The 19,268-nt window shown below is 37.4% G+C and overlaps 2 protein-coding genes across 2 annotated transcripts in view; one reads left to right on the forward strand and one right to left on the reverse strand.

The window, feature by feature from the left end:
* Window positions 1-19,268, forward strand: part of LOC144652287 (uncharacterized) — a 72,072-nt gene that overhangs the window by 23,802 nt on the left and 29,002 nt on the right. The gene's annotated exons all lie outside the window — the stretch shown is intronic.
* Window positions 1-19,268, reverse strand: part of LOC144652231 (uncharacterized) — a 137,853-nt gene that overhangs the window by 19,897 nt on the left and 98,688 nt on the right. The gene's annotated exons all lie outside the window — the stretch shown is intronic.

Here is a 19,268-nt window from a genome sequence, read left to right on the forward strand (position 1 = left end):
GGAAGGAAAATTGGCATTTTCGTTCCAAGTCAAATTGTGTGCAAACCATCAATGATAACCCCAATAAAGTATATATTTTCTGAAAGCTTATTGAATAAAGATTGTAATTTTGGATTTTGTTTTGATCATATAGACCACAATAAGCAACGTCAGCATTTTGTTTGCAATTATGATGTTGCGCAACTTAAGGTTTATTTGAGGACACATTTAAATGTGAGCCAAAACTTTTATGTGGAATTTGATCTACATATAGTGGTCTAAAAAACGGTGTCTCAGATATTTGATTTCTTGCTCCATTAATTTTTTATGAATTTTTAATCCTAAAGAAGCCCTAAAAATGCCATTTTAAAGTTTAAAAATTCATAAAAAATTAATGGAGCAAGAAAAGAAAAATATGAGACACCGTTTTTTAGATGAATATATGTAGATCAAATTCCATATAAAAGTTTTGGCTCTCATGTAAATGTGTTCTTAAATAAACCTAATGTTGCGCAACATCATAATTGCAAACAAAATGCTGACGTTGCTTATTATGGTCTATATGATCAAAACAAAATCAAAAATTACAATCCTTATTCAATAAGCTTTCAGAAAATATGTACTTTATTGGGGTTATCATTGATGGTTTGCACACAATTCGACTTGAAACGAAAACGCCAATAAAGTCAAAGATATGCTTTACAATAGGGAGTATTTGTTGGTAAATCACAAATCTTGAAAAGTCTTTGTTCTTTCACTTAACCGTCCCAAAATTTAAAATTAAGTTACAAACGAGAGTTCTCAACCAGGAGCAGTATAAGATAATTACATTTCTAATCAGTATAAGATAATTATCGGGCTCGATAATTACATTTCTAGCTTTCTGATTGCCTTTCATTTTGCTAGCGTTTTATCAAATTCTAAAAGTAATCCCTCCTAAAAATAGGGAGAAAATTCCACATTTACAACAAAAACTACTCATTTCCGCGTACAAACGCCAAACGGCAGACGGCAGAAGTTGAATTTTTTACCGTTCGCGGGAAAAATGAACGTCATGCTTAACCTCTCTTTTATCATCTCCCATCCTTTTTACCACACTTGGCAAAGATGTCCCTTAAATCGTTTAGGAAATGTAACACTTGCCCACGAAAAAGAACTGAAATGGAAATAAAATGTATGAAAATGAAACATTGGTGATCCACGCTTCCATTTGATAGACTGTTCAAGAATGAGCAACGAGCTGATAACCTGCGAACATCGTGCCATTCCGAAGACTACAAATGCTATATACGTTTTTATAATTTTTTACGTTATGACGTAGTATCCAATGCGCAGTTGATTATTACAACTATCTCGAGGGAACTCCTTTAATTATATGTTTCAGACAAAAATATAAGCTTTCGATTTCTACACAGTTTTAAAGACCGGACCTTTAAAATCCGTACCAATTTCATCTAAAGTGGTATTTGAACATATTTTCTTAAATCTAATGATGGTTTTTTTCTAACCTTTTGGGTTCGAAGGTTAATGGTACATTATATATTTAATAACATTAATAAATATATTGAACATACAATTAGAATAAAGGTGCCTCATTTGCTTTAAGAGAATTTTATTTCTCCACACCAAAGAGACATTACCTTCAACAAGATCTCGTACTAAAACAATTCCGAAACCGTCTTCTTTTTCTTGATACATACCTTTCAAGCTTGTATAGGGGCGTTGACCCCGCGAGCTTGCCCTCTTCCTCTTTGTTGGTTTACCTCTTTCTATATATAATTTACAGACAACAATTGGTTATCCAAAGAATGAAGCGTTTTGACTTTGAAACACAATAAAACAAATATTAAGGCCACATTTAATTTTCAGGAAAGCATCTTAAGTCATAAGAGCCTCCCGCGATATGTTATAGGAGATAACTGGTATCCCCGAACACCTCCTATTTTGAGACACGGGTAATGTTCTATCCTAAATGTAGACATTCTAAGTTTTAAAGACATGTCTTACTCAAAAATGGAACAAGATTGCGTGGAAGCAACGATTGCTTAGAAGGCAATCTGAAAGAAATTCAATTCAAATTAATGCACCGAGTCACAGTTGCAAAAAGACAGGTACTGTATAACTATGAAGTATAACATGCCTTTATGGTATTCAATGGTATATAGTATAATAGCATGGTATTCAACCAAACAATGATTCTATATATCGCGGAGAAAAATTACTCCATTGACTGTGGTTTAGACTTAACAAAGTTGTCCTGGTTGCTGATGTCGAGAAAGCTTTTCATCACGTGCGACTTCAACCCGACGACAGAGACGTGACAAGATTCCTTGGTTAAAAGATTTCACAAGCCCACCCTGGAAAACAATGTCCAGGTACTGAGATTTACTAGAGTCCCATTTGGAATGATATCTAGCCCATTCCTGCTGGCTGCAACAGTCAAGTATCATCTGAACAGAGAAGATACGCCAGTAGCCAAAATGATTTCAGACAACATGTACCTAGACAACATGATTGCAGGAGTTGCCACATCAAAAGAAGAAGACGAATTCTACAAAGAAGTAAAGTGCCTTTTCCAGTCCTCATCAATGAATCTCCGTAAGTGGGCATCAAACTCTGAGGATTTCCTCCAGAGCGTCCCAGAAGGTGACCGAACAAGTAAAGACACTGAACCACCTGGAACATGAACAGTGAGACAATTATTATCACTTGATCTCTCACTTTATTCATCCATTTAAGTCACCTCCAAAAGAGAAGCATTGCAGTCTTAGCAGAATTGATGATCCATTAGGTTTCTTCTCTCCAGCCACACTGAATTGAAACTGTTCGTTTAAGAACTGTGTAAACAAGAGTTACACTGGGATGAAACACTCACTGAATCACAACAGCAAGAGTGGTACAAGCTTCATTAGCCCACTGTCCTCCCTGTTCATACCTAGATACATAGGGGGAGATGAATACAAACTGTTCTGCTTCACTGATGCTTCAGTCAAGGCATATTCAGCAGCTGTATATCTGTAATCCGCGGTGGACAGAGCCGCCAATGTTAACCTGGTAATCTCCAAAGCACGTGTTGCCCCAACAAAGCAACTTAGCATTCCAAGACTGGAACTATTAGCTGTTCTTATTGAAACTAGATGCCTAAACTATGTCACTGAACAACTCCAGTTACAAGTGACCGATCGGATACAGTGGACAGACTCGCAGTGTGTGCTTCACTCGATATAAAGCCACAAACCTCTACCCGTATTTATCCAGAACAGGCTGAAAGAGATAACCTCTCACAAAGATATCAACTCACAACTCAGAACCCAGCTGACTTAGCCACCAGAGATGTTTACACAGAAGAACTTGTTAACAATCAATTGTGGTGGCATGGACCATCTTGGCTCAATGATCAAGAGACCCAGTGGCCTTTCGTGGGACTTTCAGCAGATTGACGAAAACGCATTGCAAAAGATGGCCAAACAGCCTGCTGGTCCACATAATATGTACGACACCTCAGCCCTGATTGAAATGGATTGCGAGAAAGAGCACTCTGACAAGCCAGTTGTCCCGTTTGAGATGAATGAAAACAATTATTCCTCCCTAACAAGACTTCTCAAAGTGACTGCATGGGCCTTACGATTCATTCGAAAACTTGAAATGAAGGGTACCGAAAAAGAAGAACGTAAAGCTCAGAGTTGAAGGTAATTTTGTTGGTGAGTAGACAAAATGTCAATTTCGCCAAAATCTACAAAACACTAATTTTTGTGGTTCGTTTGTTAACTGCCCTTAGAAATAAAAAAGCCCGCCCCGCAGAGATCCTTACAGATCTAGCAACAAGGTTATCTGTGTACTCTGACTGCTCAGTTTCTGGTCTGGAACCGGTGTACTTTTAGAGAAATCCAAAAAAAAGTCTAGCATGTTGTAGTCATCAACTAAAATTGCCGGAAACGTACTTAGTTAATTGACTGTTTAGTCGTTGTAAATTGAATGTAATAAAAAACCGATACATAAATGGAAACTAGAAAAATGATTTTATATTTGGTCCAAGTCTTAAGAAGTGGTGTTTTGATGGCCTCAAGAAACAGTACTTCACGTTTTGCACATTTCATGCATGGCATGTTTTGAGTGAAAAATTAGGTTTGGAGACAGCAACAAACAATGGGTGTTGCCATGACAACAATACGGTCACAACCTTAAAAAAGAGCGTTTTGTACATCCCCCTGAATATCTAACTGCATGCAAAATTTACTAAATTGTTATTAAAGTTTGGCTCATTTACTCTCTCAAAATTGTAGCAGGTCACCTTATACAAATCGGACTCCCGCTACGCACTCGTGAAATTTTGTTTATCACTCTCTGGCATGAACCTCCTTGAACATGCAATTACTTAATAATTTCTTTTTATAACATTTTGCGTTACCGTTGTTGTTACTAAAAAATGTACATCATGTGATCGATTTTGTACTTTAGCTCAACTTTCGTTTAAGACACCTCTATTAAGCGGTCAAGCGGTCAGTTGGCCACCTCCTGGGGGATGACCGCTTAGTACATGTTTCACAGTAGTTGCGTCTTGCGATTTAACACACAGAAATATTTGCTTTTGTCAGTTGTATGTTTTTTTCGGCCAGCAATACACTAGGCGATTTCATAAGCTCGTTGCAGCGACCATGATCGCCAACTAGATCAAAAGCTAATTTTGCTGCTTTCTGCTTGGGCACACGAGGCAATTTAGTCGCGGATATTTGACATGCCAATCCTGTTTTCCTTTGCTGTGATAGACTTTTTTTTTATCTCATATTCTAGAACTACAACCAGTTGACTAATCATGCAGCTAGTTAATTTCCATCACCAGCCCTTATCTCTTTCCTTTCAATCCGCTGATTCACTTCAGCCGATGAAGTTTTCCTGGTAGAATTAGCTTTTCCAATTATTTAACAGTGGCAATTGTTTTAGCATAATTCTCAGGGTGATGTCAAAAACTGCAAAATAACTGCTCGCTGTCATATGTGTAAATCAGTTTAATTCATCAATTGTGAATCAGAATTTATACTCATTAGATTAAGCAATAAAACGGAACGTAACAAACACTACAAAAAAGACAGCTATCTGGTACCTTTGTTTACATGTAATCGTTGTCGACTTCTGAGCAATCGTGCAAAACCTATTAAAATGAGTAGCTCGGTCTGAAGGGAACCGAATAATTTTTGGTCAATCGATCTGTCACTGAGTTTGTTATGGCCGCGTGCGATCAATACAAAACCACCATGTTTACGATCAATTCTAATGCCTTGAGCACCATTTCTTGGAACTATTTTCGGTCCAAAAGCCTTCGTAGTTAATTTTCAAAATTCCCACCGACTTGGGATGATTTCTTTCCAATGAACAAACATTTCATTCAGCAACTGTCCGCAATGTTTACTTGCCTGGATGTCAAAGTTGGCATGGCTTACAAACCAAGCCTTCAAATGTTGTAGTAACCTCTCGCAGGATGACCATAGCGTCTTATAGTTCACCATAAAATTTTCTCCGATTCTAATTGGTTTAAATTGATCACGTGACGCGATAGTGTTCATCCGCAGAGGGCACCATCAGCCCATAGTGCCCGTCCGAGTAAAATGCACGGACGGATAGTGCCCGCCCGTGAATTGTTTTTGCAAACAAGCAGGCCTGTAGACAAAAAAACCCAACCAACCATTTTGGCTTTCAATTGAGTTTTTTATCCTGAAAAGAAATAAAATAATTCACGATACTCGTTTTTGAATGGCCGTGCGGAAGAAAATTCAGTGGTGAACAATAAAAACGATAGAGGGTTTCTGTCTATGAACTATCGGTCTGATAGTTGCCCCTTGAAAATTTGATGTTTTTAAAACAAGCAGATTAGCCCTCGAAGCTTTGCTTCTCTTTGTTTTAAGAACATCAAATTTCCGCGGGACAACTATCAGCCATTAGCATAACCACACCCATCCTCGGAGACCCAGGGGCAGTAAGTGGGGCGAAACGAAGGAAAACCGGGCAGAAATCGTAGCGACGAAAGTTTTCAAGCACGGCACGAAGACGACGAAGTGCCCCTGGGCAACGTGTCTCTCCAGACCATTTCCAAACGGCTCTCCGAATGCAGGCTCCCGATTGGGCAGAAAAAAACCTTTGTATTATTCTGCCCAATCGGCGAGCCGTAACTTGGGAATCACTTTTGTGTGTTCTTACACGCCGTCTACTGTGTCCGCCATACTTGTGTCGTTCGTTCGCCAAAGCTCTGTATGCGAGGGAAATTTCCATTTAGCTTACATCCGATAGCCCAAAAAAAATCAGGGAATCTTTTCCGATGTCAGAGAGAAAAATATATTTCAAGATCGACGGGAAAATTTTCGTTTGGACTGATCAGAGGTATCGTAAATACTGGCTTGTTTATCGATCGCCCGCTCGATTGAGCTTGTAGGTTTCAAATATTTATTTCCTTATCCGAGCTTCTTATTTTGATAGTATCGCTATTTAAGCTATTTACAGTTCAAATAAACTTTTGTTGTTGTTGTTGTTTGTTGTAAGGCTTGTACATTTGGATTCTAGCCTTTCCTTACAATTTTCTCGGCTAACTGAAACTTTCCCGTATTGCGTGGACCGGACAAGTATGACAAACAGCCGCCAATGCATCACACCGTGAGAGGTATTTTAATGTTCTTGTACGGGCGAAGCCATAACATTTTTCTGAATTGTCAAAAGTTTAAATATTTTTCCATGTATTTTATTTTTTCCACGATCTTAAACCTGAGCAGAAATTGATTAGTGAAAATGTTTTTGGGAAGTATATATTTGCTGCATTAGCTATCGAAGAATAATAAAATATTTTTTTTTGCTGAAAGATTGACTTTTCAGATTTGCTATATATATATATAACCGGGGTTTTGTTCGTCTGCAACGCAGGCTAAGATTTGCCTAGCGATTATAGAATTGGAGTTATGTATGTCGAGGGTTTCTCCTTTGAGTTAGATTGTTAAAGATCAGATTAATTACTTTTAAATTCAGCCAAAATGTAGTTGCTGTTGTCTGTGACAAAGTTCACCCTGTAGTCCAATTTAGTTCAATTTAGATGACTTGTGTACCAAGCAAAGATACAGATAAAACTTTGCTGTTATGTAGCTCGTACACTTCATTGTGCAAGGTGACAAGAAGATAAACCGAGCCTACTGTCAAGCCGAAAATACAAGCAACATAGGTACATATGCCTGCTGTGTAGTCTTGAAATAATAATAATAATATATGTTAACAGGGTGACCCCTTCAGTCGCAGGACTGGTATCAACGGGGGCCCTGTGTAAAATAAAAAAAATAAAAAAAGAGAGAGTACGTATAAAGAAATACAAAGAAATATACAAGCCACTGGTAATTTGCATCAGTGTCATAGAAAATATTATTACACTGACTGTCAGTTGTCTTTATTTCAATACCAGTAACATCTAATTTCATTTATTTATCCAGCAGGGAAAAGGGAAGGTGCTATTTGTTACATTTTCTTGGGGTGAGTCCAGGGTGGGTAATTGGGACTTAAAGTTATGGGGATGATTGTATGGAGTCAAAACTTAAAACCCCTAAAAATCCTTAGGACTTCAAACAAAGCCCAAAGAATCCTTGAACCAAAAATAAACCCCAGAAATTTCACATGCCAAATTGTATTTCCAGGAACAGGGATTGCACTTTGCAGACTATCTATATACCCAGTTTAATACCACATGCAATGTAAAGCAACACCTTTGTTATTTATTAACTCAGCGAAAAAAAGAATCAGATGTCTACAAATCTAAACATGTAACAGATTTTAAAATGAGCAGAAAACTGTACAAATCAGTTTTCATGGGAACTTTATCGCACAAAGCTCACTACCCAGATGGTGCTGAGATGAATCCTGGGAAAGGAATGGTGTCAATGTACCACAACAGCACTTCACCCTCTATTCAAAAGCATGTGTTGCTATCACTCAAGGGTCCTGATTGGTAAAGCCAGAATTGTAATTGCAACAAATCCTCCTAGGCTTGATCATAAGGGATTGCCTCATAGCATCAACTATGAGTCTCCCTGTGATTAAATCATATGTGCAAGAATTGGGAGAGGGAGGTAGAGATGTTCATTCATCTGAGGCACTTTTATTATTTTCATGATAAGGGATACAACTTTAGCAAAGTGAACCTGTAATATTTCAGTATGTTAAGTCCACCTCTTGTAGACAAAAACAAATACTTGCTTTCTTTCAAGATACTAAGAAGTCTTTCAGAACAAAAATAATATGTTGTGATTTCTGTGCAAAAGAATGTGACTGTGGACAAAAGTGCCCACAGAACTTGGGGAGTACGATTTCAATGTTGTCCCTCAGAAATGTAAAATAGGGTGAAAGAAAAGCACTTAGTTTTACTAAAGGAGTTTCAAGAAAGTATGTACAAGGAAGTGCTGAAATCAAGTCAAGATTGTTTTGTTTTAAATGTCGACCGAGTTACATGACTGTTTCAATAAATAGTAGAACAAACTCCTCCTAATAATAATAATAATAATAATAATAATAATAATAATAATAATAATAATAATAATAAATAATATTTTAAGAGGAGGCCTCCAATCACCTAGGGGGTGGTTTTCAGGAGGGTCCTCTGAGAAAATAAATGTTAAACATTAAAATACATTAAAATCTAAAATACAATAAAAAGACAAAACTCATGTTGTATGCTAACTAAGATTAAAAACTAGGACAAGAATTAAGATACTACTAACTAAGGTTAAAAATGGGAAATAAAAAAGTATTAAAATCTAAAAGGAAGTACAAATGTCACAGATCTAAAATATAAAATAACTACCTACTGTCCTAAAAAAAAAACTAATTACAAATAGTTATCTTATAATTATAACATTATATAACATTGTGCAACTAAAAATATTTGTTCATAGTCTAAAATGTTTATCCAGTAAGAACTTTGTAAGGGTTTCCTTAAAAATCTCGCATGGCATCGGCTTTCTTAAAAATTCTGGAAGAGACAACCAGTCATTTGTAAAGCGGAAGTAGGATACTCTCTTTCCGCTTTCCGTTTTAGGTTTAGGCAGTCTAGGTAGGTATCCATGTCTAGTGTTGTAGCCATGTAAACTTCTTAATGTCGATTTAAAACTTTCAAAATGTTGCGGAATGTCTCCTTTGATTGCATTTTGTACGGCTGTGCATCGGTGAGAAAGACGTCTTCCAGCCAGAGGGAGCTAATTCAGTGACTTCAGAGCTTCTGAAGAAGACATTTTGCCTAATTTAATTTTTTTCGCAAATTTGTTCTGGAAACTTTGCATTTTTTCCATTTCTGATTTTAGACCGGGTTGATCTCCCCATACTGTGTCGACATAGTCTAGGTGTGGCAGCACTAGCCCATTGTAGAAGGCTATGCGAGAGCTATTGTCTAACATATGAAATATGCGATTAAACAGAGAAAGTCGATGACCTAGTTTCTTTAGCAAATTGCTGATATGTGGCTTCCAGCTCCATTTTGCATCAATTGTTACTCCCAGATATTTGAATGACTGCACGCGATCGATTTGTGTACCATTTGATTGAAACTCAAAGTCTTCAAATAAGGACAACATCCTTTTACTGCCTGCCAGCATAAGTTTGGTCCTCTTGACATTTATAGTCAACCTGTTATCGGTGTACCAATTACTTATTTTAGCGAATTCACTTTCCAGAGCAATTTGAAGTTCTTGACGTGTTGATGCGTCGCAAAAGAGAACAGCATCATCTGCATACAAAATCACCCGGGTCTTTTTAACAGCATTTGGCAGGCTATTAATGTACACATTAAACAGCAAGGGGCCCAAGATGCTGCCTTGTGGCACGCCAAGTGTGATGGTATGTGGCTCTGATGATTCTCCGTTTATCAAAACACTTTGCTGTCTATTGGTAAGATATGATCTGAACCATCTTAAAGATCTTTCAGATAGTCCTAAATGCTCGAGCTTGCGTAGTAGCACTTTGTGGTTCAGAGAGTCAAACGCCTTGGAGATATCGATAAACAGTAGGCCGGTTACTTTACCTTCGTCCATAGATTCTAGAACCCAGTTATTCAATTGCGTGATAGCCTGTTCAGTGCTATGCCCACGCCTGAAGCCAAATAATTGTTGAACAAACTTCTGTCTTAAGTGTTCAACATGCTATCAAAGTATAAGACTGGGTACGATTTCCGCACAGTATGTATGGAGTTGTGCAGAAATCTTGCCTATGTAAAGTAAAGTAAATACAGATCGATCTACACGAAGAGAAAAATCTGAATCAACCCATTAAACACATTATCTGTTTCATAATAAAAATCTGTTTGTCATACTTTTCCGGTCCACGCAATACGGGAAAGTTTCAGTTAGCCGAGAAAATTGTAAGGAAAGGCTAGAATTCAAATGTACAAGCCTTAAATAGCGATACTATCAAAATAAGAAGCTCGGATAAGGAAATAAATATTTGAAACCTACAAGCTCAATCGAGCGGGCGATCGATAAACAAGCCAGTATTTACGATACCTCTGATCAGTCCAAACGAAAATTTTCCCGTCGATCTTGAAATATATTTTTCTCTCTGACATCGGAAAAGATTCCCTGATTTTTTTTGGGCTATCGGAAGTAAGCTAAATGGAAATTTCCCTCGCATGCAGAGCTTTGGCGAACGAACGACACAAGTATGGCGGACACAGTAGACTGCGTGTAAGAACACACGAAAGTGATTCCCAAGTTACGGCTCGCCGATTGGGCAGAATAATACAAAGGTTTTTTTCTGCCCAATCGGGAGCCAGCATTCGGAGAGCCGTTTGGAAATGGTCTGGAGAGAGTCGTTGCCCAGGGGCACTTCGTGCCGTTCTTGAAAACTTTCGTCGCTACGATTTCTGCCCGGTTTTCCTTCGTTTCGCCCCACTAACTGCCCCTGGGTCTCCGAGGATGAACCACACCGACCTACTATTGGTAATCGGACAATCTGATTGGTTTAACAGGTGCCTACTATCGATCCGTAGAAGGCTCTCGGAGCGCGCGCTTAGTCTTCGCTGATTTTATCAATCAAAACCTACAATAAATCAACTCTAGCTATATTTTGTGTTTAATAGATCGGTCAGTGGGTTATGCTAACACAATTAGACGGCTCGCTTTCGGTTTCTACCGGCTTTTGATAGTTGACTCGGGGCTTCGCCCCTCGCCAACTATCAGCCGGTAGAAACCTCGAGCTTGCCGTCTAATTGTTAAATAGAAACCTCGAGCTCGCCGTCTAATTGTTGAATAGTTCCTCGACAGAAACACTCTATTATTTAAATAAGCCGAGTTTCTCGACCAAACAAAATGCCCCGATCCTTATATTTACCTGTGACATTATACTAAAAATAAATATTCCACAAGTAGCAGGCACACTTAAAAAATAAAGAAAGAAAAAGAAAAAAGTCTGCAAGATTTTAGCCACATAGTAAAATACATTTTCAAATGTTTGCGTGATGATCAGAGAGTTCATATTTTCTAGTTATTACGGAGAAATTAACTACTCCAAATAGGCCAGAGGAAATTCTTAAGTTTCTTACTAATCATGTTATCGACAACTACTTTTTCATCGGTAACATGGTTACATAAAAAATCAAATTCAGTTCAGTTGTATCATCAATCATGAACATTTTTTGGTGGCAAGAAACTCGTGTAAGGTGAAAGTTAAATTTCTTTTTGTCTGCTTATAAAACGTAGAAAAAAGATGATTTTGATGTCAACAATAATTGAGGTAATGGTAATAATTTGTCCTTATGAAAAATATTACTTTAGGGACCGGTCATTATTTATGTATAGGGTAAGAGGGAAAAATGTGTTGGAAAGATCAAAATTTCTGTGAGCTCCCCTCTCCAGGCCATGTAAGTAGCAAGTGACCCCCCTTATTTTTGCAATATTTATGTGGTGATCCCCCCACCCATATCTCCTCTTAAATGCCTCTTAAATGTTACATACATTCATAAGATGATTAACTCCTGAAAGTCATACAATACAATATAAATTTTATTGTCAACTCCCCATGGGGGCTTTTCAGAGACAATGAAAAAAAAAATAGATAAAAATACAATATAAATATAATAAATAATCTATAAAAATTATTGATAAAATTATTTACAATGATAGAATAAAAATCTTAAAAATGCTAAAAATTGTCTATAAAAAGTAATTGCTAAAAACTAATCGCATGAGGAGTTAATGACATTAAAAACTGATTTAAAAGATAAGCTTTCATTTTGCGTTTAAAAATAATAAGGGATTCACTTAATTTAAGGACGTTCGCGCTAATTGTTTATGCGCATCCCTACTGCGCACGTAATTCATGTCGCAACGCCATGCCACGCCATACTTTGAGCGCACGCTGAGTAAAATTTCAAAGAACATATAGGGTGAGTTGTGGTTCCGCTAGCTTCGCTTGCAATTTGCTCTCTTAAATGGTCGGTGACCCCTACTTTTTTTCTTAACGGATCACTTTTCTTAATAAATATCTACGTTTTGCGAGAAAATGAAAAAAATCTATCGAGTGGAAGTTTGATTTTTTTGTCACACTGACGGTTTGAATGCTACTTTTTGAGCTTTCCTTTTTGCCGTACGACAGTTTCAAATGTGTTTACCAGGGTTAAGTTTTACTAAAAAGATGGCATAACTAGGAATTATTTACGCAACAGACGCACTTCTACAAAATATGACTAATATCGTCATTCTCCGTTCATTCATCTTCGATATTATTAACTATAAACCCTGTAAACCATGCTGAATTACGCGCGCCAATTTTTCGAAATCAGGTTAGTTTTCCAAACGCTTTTTCTCTGAAATGAAGTCGGTGACCCCAACTTTTTTTTGCATTTCTGACACAAGTAACTCATTATCTGACCGCAGCAAAAAAATTAAAGAAATCTATCGAGTAGAAAATTTTCGCGCGAACGTCCTTAAAACGGGGTTTTATAAAAGTGATGTTTTGTTAAATACAGGAAAAATTTTCTTAACTTTGGAAAAGTGGTAGATTTTACAAATTATGCTTTCATGGTGAACGCAAATGTAATAACCATGCATAATATTATTCTTTTCCAATGATTTTTCTACAGTTGTATTAAAAAGGACTACTTTCTTGTTGTTATATCATGATTGATTATTTCTTGGGCTATTGCAGTGACAATCATTTTGTTAAAAGAAAATAATTTCAGTCAAACCAAGTATAAAGCAGATAGGTCTGGATTCTTTATTAACTACAATTTGAGATAATATAGCATGATAAATTTTGCATTAACTGAATCACTTGGCGGCTGGACAATTTGAGATAACAATGGAATTTAGAGTGCAAACAGTATTTTTGTACATAATAGTGGAGCTTAAACAATAGAAAACAATAGAATTAGCTTAAAATTTTACAATTAAGCATCACTGTTTCACATATAGTGTTTGCACTCTACTATTTAACTGTATTACCCATCTTGGCCAATGGACACCAGTTAAAATATACCTAAAACTGCTGACCCCCCCTAAACTTCTTCATAAAAAATATTAGCCCCCCCCCTCCCCCTCTTACCAATCTGAAATAACCTTGGCCCCCTTCTTTTTCCCCTCCCCCCTCTTCATAAATAAAAACCGGTCCCTTACAAAGGAATATCTTTACCTTTCAAAAACAGGGTCTCCCTTTTATTTGTACTGGCACTTTCCGTTTCACTTCCTCTTCCACTTTCTTTGTTTTGAGTCCAGGTTTTCTCAGGATCCTCTGTAGTCAGGGTCGTTATGTACCCAGCAGCCTTGGTACGGGTTTCTTCAGCAGTTCGAATCTGAGTTTGGTCAGTAGCTAGGGTTTCCATGTCTTCAGTAGCTTGTGCCCAGATTTCTTTGCCAGATTGAGGCTCTGTTTCCAATGAACCATCATTGTTTTCTAAAAAGATTGCAAGAAAAGGAAACAGTGTTATTAAGATGTTAGATGAATGCAAAGAAATAACTGTGATCCCTAAAAATATGGTGTGTCTAGGTTAACACGCTTTGCCTGTTAACATAGTAGACACAATAATATATTTAGGTAGTGCATTTAAACATTTTAGATTTTAGATTATATATTTTTACATTATTATAGATTCTATTTTAGTTTTCTTTTATCTGTTATTTTAGTGGAACATCTGTAAACGAGCTATTCTAAGCTAAGCATGTTTCCCACTTTAAATAAAGTATTGTATTGTATTTATACCTAATCGTACCTTTTTTTGTACGCTTCGGCTGTATATCAGGCGAGTTTGGTCGAGCCAAAATACCCATGGCGAGACCAAACGAGCCTGATATGCCGCCGAAGCGTACCAAAAAGGTACGATTAGGTATTTACCGTACCCAAATTCAGTTAAAACTCCGTTGATATTAATCGCTCTGTTGAAGCCATACTTGTTAGGTACGTAGTGCAAAATGTGTTGATCTGCTTGTATTGATACTTTTTTAGTCTTCAACACTTTTATCATTTTTATCACTTTTATTTTTTTTTTTAAGAGCTTCATTCTCTAAATTTTCAAAATCCAAATTTAGCGAAAAATTTGGAAACTCCAACTCCATTGTTTCAGTCTGAATGTTTCGCTACTCGTCGGCAAACATCACGCAATTGGCGAGCTCGCTCAAATTTAGTTTTGGCGGGAAAGTTTTTCTCATTTTGCGTCCGGTAAACATCAGCTAAATTTATATTACGAGGTTCTGTTTAACTGGTAAAGCCTCTTTTCAATTCATCGTACGGTAACACTACTGTACTTCAAAGTGACCACGATATCGTGGCATATCAGCTCAGCGACTTGATATCGTAGGATATCAGGACAGTAGATCGCGCTTCTGATTGGCTACTTGCGAATTTGGGTACGGTAATGTATTGTACTGTTAATAATTTTTCACGGGAATCGCTGAAGCGTCGCCATTGAAAAACAACAGATTATTCTTTTCTTCTGATAATTTTTTATTTATTTAGGATGACTGTTGTGGAACAAAACGCCACACAATCATTGTTAATTTGACGCAGCACAGCCCCCTGAATGGAAGTCTTTACATCTAACATATGAAACCATTGGCTTCCTGGACGAAAAGAGTGTAAACATACTGTACTCATTAACATAACAATTTTTGTTTTTTATTCGACTTACGCGGCTTGTTTGAGAGAAACTCTTTGTACGCCAAGTAATCTTTTTCCAGAATACTTGTTGTTAAATTTACAGATTCCACATGAAATTTGCTTTTTATATCCTCTGTCACAAGGAGTTTCTCGCCTATTGCTGTAAGGCGACCGGAACGATAGTCTTCCCAAAGGCGTTCAAGACTTTCCCGATTTTGGCACTTCACTGCAATTCTTAAACTGTTCTTGCTTTCTTCCCTTTTTGAGTCTGGAATTACTCTCATATTCTGGAAGTACTCAGGTAATTCCTCGACATCAGTTGTTTCTTCCTCCAAAACAGAACTTCCTCCAACAGACACAAGTTGTTGCTTTTCGTCTTCGTGTTGTTGTGTACGATTGTCTCTTTGTGTGTTTGCGAAATCGTCTCTGTCTACGAAGTTTTCAACAAGTCAGGTACATGAAACAAAAGCGAAAACCACCGAAGTTACAGTCAGCAATTTTTCTTTACCAAAGGCATTCAGCTTGATCGTGTATAATTAATACAAGTTATGGGAGCTAATGGTCATACATCGAACTCTCCCTTCGAGTTGAGCACCCTCGGGACCAGCTCTAGCCGTCCGTCTTAGCCTGAGAGGGGTACGAAGAGGGTTGATTTAGCCTGTGTTAATGAAATTTGTAACATCAGAAGTAGCTAGGGAGTGCTGTGGTAGGTCAAAAGCGTTTTGCTTTAGAGAAGTCTACTGTCAATCTTATAAGGGGTCTACCCTAAAGAGAGTTTATCAAACAAACAAAGTGTAACTCGGTCGGAGCCATCCAACCATGTCCGTCTTACAGTGGTGTCTATGATAGAGTTGACTTTAGTTCCCACCTCCATTTATGGACGCCTAGCTGCATTTAAATAGCGAGTATAGACGTCAGCCATATTCTGGCCATCAGTACTAAGAATCTAAAATTTCCGCTTGACACTGGCTTGTGTAAACATTAGAAGCAATGTTTATAAAAGCTTGAAAGACGTTTCGACCAAACAACTTTGGCCTTCATCGGTTCTCAAAAAGCAAACTGAATGACCACTTATTAGAGCGGTTTTCACTTGAGTGTCGAAAGTAATTTGCGTTTGCTTTGGTTTTGCGTTCACTACGCTTAGTGATTGGTTTAAAAATTTTGCGCCACTTTCTCGGCCAATCAGGAGTAAAACCAAAACCAATTGTGACTTGCTCGCGCACGTTTTCCCGCGCTTCGTGCCAACTACATGTAATTGCTTCGAGTTTTGATTGGTTCACTCGATTGTCTGTGTCCTTTGTGATTGGCTAGAGTAATTACTTTGGTTTTGGTTTTACGACACTCAATTGAAAACTGCTCTAACAGTTCATTTCTGCACGTGCTACGCCAGCAAAAAATAACGAACGACCGCTGCGCAAGATTACGTCAGTGTCAAGCAGAAGTTTTAGATTCTTAGTACTGATGTTCAACTTTAGCATTTTTCATGTTCTGGCCGTATTCTTCACTAATTGTATAATGTTTTACTTACAATTTTCTGCAAGATGGACAGTCATTGGTTCAGGTTCGTCTGCAGTCTGGGGCTGAGTCTCATCGGCAGCTTGAATCTGGTCTTGGGGCAATGTTTCATTGTCCTGATTCACTTCTAAATAATTTGGGAGAAAACGCGTCTGCATCAGTACTTTAATGATATCATTTCTATCTGTAACAAATCTGTTTCCATGTTATTTTAGGCCCCTAATAAAAGATCTAAAGGAGTTGTAAAAGTTCGATTGCTTGAATGCAATTGTTTGTCGTTGACTTGGTTTTGGTAATTTAACAAAGGCTCGTCGCTTGTTTCTGACAGCCTTGACAAAACGTTTTCCAAACTTATATTAAATTGGTACTAGAAAATATTTTGATTTCGACCTTTCATTCCCTAGAGAATTAAGCTGACGATGAAAATGACGCTGAATAAACTATGATTTCATAATTCTATTTTGAAAACATCAAAGTGATATGTTCGCGATCATTGAAACTTTGAAGGAATCCAGTGTAGACTAGAAGATAATACTTGGCTTCACACTAGAGCTCGTAAGCATAATCTAAGTACACTTTGAACCTACTTTGAGTGTGAAGGGGATAAAACGTACTTAGTTGAACTTTACTTGGTGACAATGGAAACTTTCGTAGTTCAAAGAAGCCGAAGTACGCTGCCAAGTATGGTCTACACCACACTTGAGAACGCACTTAACCAATAGGAAATGGACGCCAAATGAATGCGGCGTGCAGTGTTGTCACGATTCTGAAAATGATTGACAGCTTGTACCTCAAGTAATATACTTTGTCATCAGGTGTGAAGGCAGATTTTGTAAAATGCGACTTGGGATTTTCAAGTGCACTTGAGTCAAGTGCTTACTTGAAACTAACTTAGCTTCTAGTGTGAAGCCAAGTAATAACTGGGATATCCATCATGTTCTGAATACAAAATTGACTACCTAAGGGACTATATAAAAGACTACTCTACCTAAGGAAAGAAAATAGGCCCTTAATATGTACATCATGATACTGATACCGTAGCTGTGTATCGATAAATTCGAAGTAGAAATAACGCTGAATAAGTTGTTGTTCATTTCTGTGAATTAAAATATCAAATCACCCAGGGTTTTAAGCTGTAGTTTGTATACTCACTTGAAAAGCCCATTAGAGACAGTTTGCAAGCCAAGTAATCTTCCTCCAAAATGGTTGTTTGCAGCTTTACGGATTCCACATCAAATCTCTTTTTAATATCATCTGTCAGAAGGCGTTCCTCGGCTACGGCATTGAAATGACCAGATCGGTAGTCTTCCCACAGACATTCGAGAATTTCCAGAGTACTGCACTCGACTGTTATCCTCAAACTACTCTTGATTGCTTTTTTTACTATTAAGTCACGAACTCCTTGCAAATAGTATTGAAAGCAGAGAGGGTAGTTGTCAACTGGGACGTCAGCAGCATGAGTCTGAATAAAATGCTCTGCCATCCCATTCATTAAAAGCAGCTTGTCTTTCTCTTGTTGCTCAGCGTCTTCCTTTTTTGCCTTTTGATATGAAACGCTTTTTATTGAGATTACTATGGGCAGGTCATCTAAAAGATAATCCACAAAATTTAAGCTAGTTTAAAAAAACAACCAATAGCAGCTGTTACGAAATTTCCTACGTTGACTTTTCTATTTTTCTATTCTTCCTATATTTTCTTCTTTTATACAGTCCAATAGAGCATCCGAAATGTAGTATTTTGGGTAATGTTAGCTTTGCAAAGATATTAAACTGATTGTGGATCACTACCAGTGGTATTTAATTTTTGTGAGATATTCTGGTAATGAATAGTCACGTACCCTAACAAGTTTCTTGCAAATTCAGTCCATGAGGCCTTAATTATAAATGGTTGTTAAATGTTCAGTAGTTTTTCTTGGGAATTACGCTACTTTCTATTTTTTTTTTGTTTTCATCCAGCTCCTGGAGTCAATATACCAGTCGACAAAACAGATACTTAAACAGCTGTGTGCTCAAAGATATGGTACCTGGTTCTCCCTCATACATGACTGCCGTTTGCGGAATACGTGTTGAACTTGGACAAGCTACAGAAGCACCTTTCAAAAGAAAATATGTCATTCAAGTGAGAAAACTATATTTTCAAGTATTTTGTACATGTACTACACTGTTAGCTCTAATACGAACATTAACAGCATAGGTTTCCTACTTTCTGAGGCGATGCTGAGCGCCAAATGTGACAAGCAAAGTAAAACGTCGTTTTCAAGTCTGCTGTGACATTCCAGTAGTAGCCAGAAAAGTTTAAGCGCTGCTTTTACAGCATTTTAGGCCGATAAAATTGAGCAAGTTTATTAAGGAAATTAGTTCAACATTAATCTATTGCTTTATGTGTAAACATTTTATTCTTCTCATCTGATCGTGTAATGAACAAACCTACTTATTTAATCTGAATCATGAATCGAATGTACTTCTGTTTTTTTGCAGTATTTCAAACGTATAGGGATATTGTTTGTTTCTTTGCCTCAACAGCGCAAAGAGCGCCATATGATAAGCAGCTTATTTACTCTTACCAGCTCAGGCCCGTACTTAGAGAATATCACCCTCGGTCCACAGGGAATTATGAGTAGTGTTAATACCAGCTGACTGAATACAAAATACAGGCAACAGCGCAGAAGAGCGCCA

This window comes from Oculina patagonica, chromosome 4 (assembly GCF_052425735.1).
Source record: "Oculina patagonica isolate OP01 chromosome 4, crgOcupat, whole genome shotgun sequence".
Lineage (NCBI taxonomy): Eukaryota > Metazoa > Cnidaria > Anthozoa > Scleractinia > Oculinidae > Oculina > Oculina patagonica.